Raw genomic sequence first — 8,306 nt, 5'->3', positions numbered from 1 at the left:
CAACATTGAAATCATCTAAAGTGCACAATTTACCATCATATTTACAATGAACAGATCACTTGGAATGCACAAGTTACCATAACAGTTACAACTAAGGACTTCACAGAGTAATGCGCAACTCTTCCGCTTGATAATAAAAACATTGTTTGATCTAATTTGTTTTATGCGCATTTGTTTTCATTATTTACTTCAATTTTAATTATGATTTTGTTTATTCTAATTTAGTTATCCCTGGAAAAGAGATGTTAATATTGAAGTATTGAAGTAATTTCTCAAGAAGGTGCTGCGAGGGAAAGCACAGAACGAGGGTTTAGAACAACAGGGGATTGCTGGTTACCATGGAAAGGCGAGGAGGGGGGAGTTCTACTCCCTCCTACAGCCACATAGTGGCGAATAGAAACAAGGAAGCGGGCTAGAATCGCTTCAAAAAGCCAATGGAGGCAGGAACGGAGAGGATCAGCACGGAAAAGCTTGAAATCAACAGTTCTCATTAGCAGAAAAGGAATCATGAGGAAGGTAGAGGAGAGAAGAGAACAGAAAGCAGCAGTCAGAAAGCTGAGAACAGGAGTGTGACAGGACTCTGCAAACCCAAGTCATCCATTAAACCCCAGGTTGTTTTAAATAATCCGGTGCTACAGGAGAACAAGGATCACATGGTGGCATACACAGTTATATGCAAATTTATGGGAATATGGCCAACAAAGAAGGCATTGCAGGTGTGGATAAGAAACCAATGGAACCTAAGGGGGAAATAATCCTCCACCTTGGGTCCAAGGGTTTCTTCACAGTGGTATTCACAAACCTAGAGGACAAAGACAGAGTGTTCAAAGGAGGATCATACTTCTATGTGGCGGTTGGCCTCTACATGCGACCATGGGTGATGAATTTTGTCCCGGAATGAGAAGCATTCACATTAGTACTGGTATGGATACGACTCTACTCCCTACCTTTAGATTACTGGATGCCTGAATCCTTAAAGGCCATAGGCAATAAATTAGGTCATTTTTAAAAAATTTCAGAGGTGACTCTGCAAGGAAAATACACCTCCTTTGTGCGCATATGTGTAGAAATGGACCTATCAGGAGCACTTCCGGATGAAATCATTCTAGAAGTTTATGATGAAGAATGGGTGAAGGGAGTGGACTATGAACATGTCCCATTCAGATGCGCAAATTTCATGAGCATGGGCACCTCATTAGAGATTTCCCTTTAAACAAACTGGAGGAAAATATGAAAACTAACAAAAGCAAAGACCCCGAAGGCTTTACCAAGACGAGAGGAAAAGGGAAAGGAGGAAAAAAGTACCAAAGGAAAACTAGCGAGGATAAACACCCAAGTCATAACAGTTTCAAGATTTTAGAAGAAGAAGATGAGAACAATGCGATGAACCAAGCATCGGAGGATAATCCTGCAGAGAAGGAAAAAGATGCCAACATGGAGGATGTACCTGAGAACAAAAAACTAAAGGAAGATATGCTAAACATCATGGAACTTGGCAGGGACCATGAGATGACCCCAAGTGAAGTGGGAATAGAGGACCATGAACTACAGGAGATTCTTGAGAGGGAGAACCTCAATCTAGAAAAGTTCTTGGAGCAGGGAACCACCAAAGGGGTTGATTATCTACCACAAGAGGAGTTTGACAGAGTACAACAGCTCTTCCTCTGGAGATCTCAAGAAAAGGGTTCTGGAATCAAAATAAACCATGACAGCCAGGAAATTAGAGGGGTTAAATTGATGGAGGCGACATCAGGACACACTTCCAAGAACCCAGGTAGGAAAAGAGGAAGGAAAAGACAAAATGATTTGCTGAGAGAGTGTGGGACACTCATGATTAACTCAAGTAAGATTAAAGATCTTACTAGTTACTCATTTACAAATATTTCATAATGAAGCTCACAACCTGGAACATTAAGGGTCTAGGAAGCAAAGGAAACAAAGAAATCTTAGCAATAGAATAAAAGAAGAAAAACCAAACATGGTGTTTATCTAGGAGACAAAATGCTGAATAGATAAAATCAGAGAGATACATAGCAAATGGCTCATTAAGTATGAGTATCTAGAAGTTAAAGCACACAACACGACATGTGAGATTTTCACTCTCTGGAATCCCCAGAAACTTAGAATCCTAGATGCTGAGGCATCTAGGAACTACCTTTCAATGGTGATCCAACCTTTGGGTGATAAGGAAATATATATGATCACAAATGTCTATGGTCCTACTGTGCTCTACAACAACCCCCCATTTCATACAAATTTTATTCTCAAAACTATAATATGGAATGGGTCCCTTTTTATTTAAATTGGTATCAACTTATTATTATTCAAAAAGGTCCGAAAAAAAATAAAAACATTATAAAACCTTTTTGAGAAATCAATTAATCGGTCTTATAACATATAAATGAGTAATCTTTTATCATTGCAATAAAGCGATCGCAAGATCGCATATCGCAATGACAAGGGAGGCATGACTTAAAAGACCCATTGATTTTCTCCGACGCGACAATGCACAAAGGCTATCGGATATCGGAAATGACAAGCTATCATAACAAAAGCCCCTTTTCGCTCCGATGCGATGCGATATCGCTATCGGCGATCGCAGATGTACCATGCATGCTTTTCAAAGCCCTCAGTTAAAACTCCCGATGCGAATTGGTGATATCGCTATCGGCAATCAAGGATTCCGAAAGGAACCAATATAACAACTTAATCTTTCCCCCGATGGCCGATTGCGATAAAGCTAAAAGCGCAGATTTCAAAAAGGATTAATAAAGCCGAGATATTACGGTTAATTAGTATTAAAGACCTTATCTTCTCGATAGCGATTCACTTACGCTCAACCGCCAAAACATCAAAGTCACGCTTGAATGAATCATTCGGCCAATAAACGATATGATGAGCATTTAAAGGATTGACAAGTTTAAACGGCCATTTAATGATATAGTTAGTCTAAAATCTCTTCACAGATTGTATCCGCGGCCACCTTAAGTTAATCCTCCATTATGCATTGTTTAATATATCTCATTCATATTTGGTTTGCGCCACCAATTCTCTGCATTACGTTCATTTTCTCTCCTGTGCAGAGCTCTTCCGAAGCAGTAAATTCAAGCAGAATGGGGAAGAAATCGAAGAAAACTGGAACAGCTTCCGCTTCAGCAGTTATAGGAAAACACATTGCTGATCCTGGACAAAGCAAAAAGGGACTGATATCGGACACCACATGTTTAGGACTCGGTCAAACTACTTGGTTGATTATCTACAATCTGATTGAGGCTGAGGAGCCTGAGGTAACAACAGTGCAAGCCACAACAGACACGACCTCAAAGTCTGATGCTACCCTTAAGGATCTAGTTGACTCTTACCTTCATCGGATAGCAGCCCGAGAACAAATTCTCCCATATACAGATGTGGTGAGATGGGCAATTGAAGAAATCCCAATCACCAACAGAACATTCAGCACCATGGATGGGAGAGTCTTCGGCTCGTTTCAACCTGATGATTTGAGGCAAATGTATCATTTTCCTGCACCGGAGAAGAAGTACAACAAATCATTTTTGGAAAAATTCAGAAATGAAAATGATATTGAATCAGAACCTATAAGGGATTGGAGGCAAAACCTAGCGAAACACAAGCACGAGTCTTCGGGTAAGTACTCTGTCGATTCTTTGTGTTCCCCTTATTGTTATGCCGGAGTAATGATGTGTAGGTTGTGGGCGTTGCATGATTCCGCAAACTTCACTATAGAAATGGTTCCTTTGATGGAGGCAGCATGTAATAGTGAAATAATGGACTGGGCAACTATACTATCTGATAAGCTAGCAACCGCAGTCCTTGAGTTTAGAAGTAAATCCCGCATCACTGAAAGGTTTATTCCCCCATTCTACTATAGTGCCTATATCTTGGACACCCTGTGTTTTAATTCTGAATTTCCTGTGCTTGGATGGAGATGGACTCCACAAGACCCCATGCCCATTCATTTATACCATCAGAAGTTATGGAAAGCTCACTATAAGCACCATGTATATCAAATCTGCAACGGTTTTATGTTACCCATTCACTATTCTATTTTTGATAAATCTGCTCCTAAGATTTCCTACCAAGCGGGGATTGACTTGAAATACGTAGGAAGATGGTTCGGAAAAGAAAAATTCACCTATGTAAGAGTTTTCGGCAGCCAATCCAACCCTCATGTCCTCCCTTTGTACATACCTGATAAACTGTTAGCCAGGGAGGTAGCCTATCAGATTACATCCGAAGGAGTTACACAGACTCCGAAGAGTAAAAAGAAGCAAGTTTGGCCTCCTTTTCCTCTAAGATGCGGTGTCTACGCTGTGCATGACTTTAAACATGCAGAGAAAAAAGCTGATAAAATCAAGGCACTAAGTCTAGCAACTCTTCCTAATAGGCAATTTGATCCAAACAAAGTCGCCTACAATGCACTTGAACAGGAAAAATTAACTAAATTTGATCATAAAGAAGATATGTTCGATGACCTGTTCTCCTCAGCCGAGTCAATATCCCAAGTTAAATCGTTGGCCAGAATGGAATATCAGGATGACGGGTTAGTTGAATTTAACAGACTTAGAGAACAGAGGTTGCAAACTCTGCCTCTAGATCTGTTAGCAACGACCCCAACGACAGAATCAAGCGAGCCTGAGCAGCGACTCACTAAGGAACCTCCTGCTACATCAAAAGAGTAGGAGGAAGTGCATGCAAAAGAGCAAGAGGAAACCCAGAGAAAAGAGCAGGAACAGAGCAACACAGAGGTGAATGTAGATGCCCAGATTGACCCGAAATTGCTCCAGGAATGGCAGAAATTCGACTCAATCATAAGCAATCTTGAGAGCTCGAAGGAAGCCGAAACATCAAAAGCGGCTGACACACAAGAGACAACATCTAAATAGGTTCCAAGTGGAACCAGCGGCCTACCCAGTTCTACAGGAATAGAGATAATTCCTAAGGATCCCTCCGATCAGATTGTTTTGCAAGTAGAAGAAATTCCTCCCTTAGATGTCTTTTACAGCCCAAAGCACAAGGCTGTAGTAAAACGACAGCGGAAAAGGAGAAGGACTGATCAACCTTCCCTATTCCCTGAACAAACAGTGACGGGCAACGTGGTTTGGAAGGAGGAATTTGATCCCTCTGATGACCTAACAAAACTGTCCCAATATGCTGGAGCCTATTCGGCAGCCACCATAGACAAGGCATCAGAGGTGAGTAATCTATTAAAAGGAAAAGACCAGGAAATCATTTTTCTACAAGCACAACTATCAGAGGCACAACAGAAGGCAGAACAAGCAGAACGGCAATTGTTTACACAGCAACAAATAAATAATCAATTGAATAAACAATTGCAGGAAGAGAAACAGAGAATTGATTCCAGTGCAGTTCAAAAGCAGAAAGAGTTGTCGGAAGCATTGGCAAAACTAAAAGCAATGAATGAACAAATGTTGAAGTCGAAAGATGAGAAAATTGCTCAACTATCAGCCCAAATAGAGAAAACCAAGAATCTTCCACAGCCAGCTGAATTCAGAGCAGAGGCATTACAGATAAACAAGGCATTAGTGACACAGATAAGGTTGTTATGTCAACAAATCGCCCAAGCAGAACCTTTATGTGACTTAACAGCATCAATAGGTGATAAATCGGCTGATGCTAGAATAGACTTGGAGCAGGCCGATGAGACCTTGACTAATTTTCTTGAGTGGCAAGACACTGATGAGGGACAGGCAGCTAATTTGCCAAAAATCCTAGAATCGCATAAAGAGATATTATTTATGGAATGGCAGTCCCAGTTAATGAAAGCAGAGAGAGCAGTTTCAAGATGCAAATTAACCACAAGTAATTTGGTTGAATTGATTGATGATACTCTCTACTTATCTAACATGATTTCTCAATGTACCGCAGGTAAATTGCTATCGGCTAAAACGTTGGAGCAGTCATGTTATCAAGAGCTGGAGAAAAATGGGAGATTAATTGCAGGAATTAACAGTTTGACATGGGACACCTATTGGTTGTTCTTAGTCAAACCATACAGCTAGAGAGCCACCCTCAAGTGCCTCACAGATGCAATTGGGTGTATCATTCCCGATACAAGATGCCACCTATGCTGCCCAACTCAATTCTTGTCTCAACCGACCACCAGAAGTGGAACCAATGCTTGCGATATGCCAGCTCAGGTTTAAAGGCAAACAACCTAAGTGATGAATCATGCTGCCAACTGCCAGATTGCCGTGAGGAAGATATTCTGAATCAAGTTGTACCAATTAAGTAGGATTTTAGTTTCATAATTAGTTAGTTTTAATCAAGTATTTATAGACCCTTTCATGTATTTAGAAAGGGTCGTAAGTTTTTGTATATGACTTAAACCTGAAGTTGCACTACTATACTTCAGGCATATTCTTTTATAAAGACTGGGCCAATTATTCCAATTTTGATAACGAAGCTTTTATGTGAATGTGCACTACTACCTTTGTTTAAAAGTGTTTCTGCGTCGAAAGAAGGAATCCAAATAGCGATTGATATTGGGAGTGATTTGTAGCTCATATGGTACTATTATCTATGTCTCAGTTCATTCCTTTTATGTGAATTGTTGTTTGATCGCTCTTGCTATTATCAAATATATGCATGTGTTTTAACAACATTCTTTATACTTTCCACTACTGGATGTTTAGAACATGCTTTCCTTTTAATCATACATGTATCAGTAATATAAAAAGATAGGTGTAACAATGTGTTAATCACTTTGTTCAACTATTTGAACAAAGTAATCATTAAGTAAAGGAATATCTATGTTTATTGCTTAGAGTCATCTATATGCCTATCAATGAACATAGATTATCAAACGTTGCACTTCAAAGAATAGAAGCCTCCCGGGATAGAATAATTATTTATATTTTCATTGATAGATTAGGTCATCCATTCATTATCATTTATTAGAAATCGATCACTCATCCATCCCCTTTTATTCATTACTGGGAAACTGGTCCCATTGTATCTAGTCGGAGCCACCATTCCAAACGGAAAAGGAGCTGTATTAAGGTCCGGACTGGGTGGTTATCCCCCAATGTTGATACAACGATTTTCGGGGCATCAACAATTTTGGCGCTAGAAGGAGGGCTTGAACTATGAATGGCGAGAAAATCCAAATCTATAGACCATTCTCAGAGTAACTCTCCCTCCACATCACCTCGTACTTCCCAATTGCATGCTGGTTCTCCAGTATCCAAGCAAGAAGAAGAGGAATCAACTACCACTGCCCTCACCCACAATACTCCAGAACGATTAAGTCCCGAGTCCCCTGAAGTTCAGTTACTCATCCAGAAACTTCAAGGCTTCTCGATAACACCACAGAAATCTGAAGTATCTCAAAGGAGTGAGACTTCGCAGTTCAATTTACCTCATCCCCTCACTAGATTTCAGAGCGGAAAGCTCGGTATTGAACCCACTGAGTTCCATTTACCTAAAAGGAAAAGGGCCAAGAATAACACTGAAGGATCTGATAGTGAAACACTTTCATCCACATCCTCCATCTCATCTTCCCCTATGCGAAGTCAACCATCCACCCCTTCATTACACATTGTTGTTCATCAGGGATTAGGAACTTCAACATCTCAACCTGCGCAATCCTCAATATCAACTCCTTCCCAAACATCTGGAATTTCAACAGTAGTATCATCCACTACTGGTGTTACAATGGCAGATCCATGGACCAGGCCTGGTGCGGTCAATATGCCTGCACCATTACATGCATTACCTGATGCTCCTGAAAAATGGCTACCCAAGTTTAACCCAGATGATGGAACACAAGCTGAGGAACATATTAATAACTTCATGTTATCAGTTAATCTCAAAGGAGTAACTGAGGAAGATGTTGTAGTTAGGCTCTTCCCTTATACTTTGCAAGGATCAGCAGGATCCTGGTATTTTTCCTTGCCATCTGGTTCCATTACCAGTTGGACCACTTGCCAAGAACAATTTCTCACTAAGTATGGAGATGATAGATCTTTAGCCACATTAATAAATGATCTCTTCAATCTTAGGATAGAGCATAGGGAACCAATTAAAGAATTCAATGCGCGATTTAATAAACTCTTGAATAAAATCCCAACGGCCTCCAAACCAAGTGAACAAATCAGAAACGAATGGTATATAACTGGCCTACCTGCCAATATAGCTATTTTTGTAGATAGGGCTGCAAAACCAACTTTAGCTGAAAACATGAAAGAAGCACTTGCTGTGGAGAAACGTATTAATGCTCTAGAGAAGAAAGCTGCTCTAGAAGATAGAAAAGCCAAAAAAGTTTC

This window comes from Pinus tabuliformis, chromosome 9 (genome assembly GCF_031772625.1).
Source record: "Pinus tabuliformis cultivar Carrire ecotype Pingquan chromosome 9, CPIR1, whole genome shotgun sequence".
Classification (NCBI taxonomy): domain Eukaryota; kingdom Viridiplantae; phylum Streptophyta; class Pinopsida; order Pinales; family Pinaceae; genus Pinus; species Pinus tabuliformis.
The sequence above is the reverse complement of the archived record's forward strand: the minus strand, read 5'-3'. Positions refer to the sequence as shown.